Source organism: Cupressus sempervirens, chromosome 8 (assembly GCF_028749045.1).
Source record: "Cupressus sempervirens isolate cs-2001-9-10 chromosome 8, ASM2874904v1, whole genome shotgun sequence".
Classification (NCBI taxonomy): Eukaryota; Viridiplantae; Streptophyta; class Pinopsida; order Cupressales; family Cupressaceae; genus Cupressus; species Cupressus sempervirens.
In genome coordinates this window covers 170,192,269-170,194,217 of record NC_143125.1, presented here as the reverse complement: position 1 = coordinate 170,194,217, position 1,949 = coordinate 170,192,269, and positions in this window count along the sequence as shown.

Sequence of the window (1,949 nt, the reverse complement as noted above, 5' to 3'; positions counted from 1 at the left end):
TCATCTTATCAAAATATCAAACTTAACACATTGGTTCAAAAGTTTCTCAAAATAGGTGGTTGACTCCCTAATTAGGGCCTATAGTTTTAGGGTGCTATATCGACCATGGTTTCATCTCCAAATCAACAAAAAATATAGAGGCTCTAGTACTTGTTCCTGCACACATGCATCACCAACCAACCAACCAACATGCATATCTACAAATAATATTGTAATCATATAGAATCATATCAACAGTCTTGTAGGTGTTAGATTGGTTAGTAGGGTTAGAGATCTATAGAAACTATAATCCATAATCCATATTTGAAAGCATATAGAATGTATAACACATGATATAAAGTATCATCTAATCTCCTACCATAATTATAAATAATAAAACGTTGTATCTCAAAGCATATCTCAAATCATGTCACTAGGGTGGCATTATAATGGAAATCATTGAATCTAGGTCTAAAACTATGCAATAGTCAAAACCCATAAATTTTTCATTGAACTCTCAAGGGAAAATTAGATCTTTAGGGGGGAAATGGGATCATCAAGGGTGCAATGCAATCCCAATAACAAGGTTTGATGTTGATTTTGATCTCACGGTTATGAACAAAACCAAAATGGGTACCCAAATCTGCAACATGTTTGTCGATTAAATATTTGTAACCTACAAAGAAAATATTTTTTCTTGTTGATGCGGGGTTTGCCTTGGTCAAACCCTAGTTTAGAAATTAACCTTGAATTGAAATAATTGAAATAGAATGTATGTAAATTAATTATATGAATTCACCTTAAAAAAGCTAGATCTCTTGAATCAAATGTAGTGTGCTTACTTTACTAATTGATTTTGGAACAAAAAAATGAAGATGAATGGATGTATGTAAATTAATTATATGAATTCAACTTACAAAAGCTAGATCTCTTAAATCAAATGTAGTGTGCTTACTTCACTAATTGATTTTGGAACAAAAAAATGAAGATGAATGGATGCAACAAAGGATCTTGAATGGATTCAAGAAGATCTTGAAGATAAACTCCTTTAATTTCTTGAATGCTTCAATCATCGATCTTCAATGGAGGAATGCTTGAATGGATGCTTGAAACTTGAAGGCTTGAATGCAAGAATGCTTGAGAACTTGAGTTTATGGATACTTGAACACTTGACAATGAGATATGAAAATGGATCAAATAGAAGGGCTTAAATAGGGATCAAAATTGACTAAATCTTGCAAGATGACCTACGTAGGAATTGACACCCCAAACATATCCAAACATGAGACCCAAAGGGGAGACCTAAGATAGGTCCCAATCAGGGGTGTGTTGTGCCCCTGACAACCAAGTCTTGAGACATGTCTTGGATCTCTAGAATCAAGTGCAAAGTCAAAGATATAGTCATTACAATACAAGGAGTAGATTTCAAGTGGATAGATGAATGAAAGGAAGGACCTAGGGGAAATAGATCCTACCTCAAGCTTAACATCATGAAAATAGGATCTACTAGGTTTTACCCCAATTCCACCAAGGAGGAAGGACAGAAAAGGGAAGAAGGAATGAGAGACACAAGGATATTGATAATATCGCATTAAATAGATGTTAAACCTTCATTAAATTGGAGTGCATCCAATTTTAGATTGTAAATTTAGCCCCCACTTTAGCGAGAGTATGGACTTAATCTAAACTCTTGGTAAAGTAGACTACAAGGCATTAGTATACTCTTATTATAAATAATTCATCAAGCCCCCAATGGATTAAGACTTTGCTAACTCCCAAATCAGAATAAGAGAGAAATCATTGACCAAGAACGGAGAGAGGATTGATTATATTGGCCAGTAGAGTTCCCACCCAACTGTGAATTATTGAAAGAGACACAACAAAAAAGATGGTATTGAAATAGTCTAACAAGGTGGTAACTCACTAGTCAACCCATTAGAAGGCCCACGCATAGATCAACATTCTTTGTA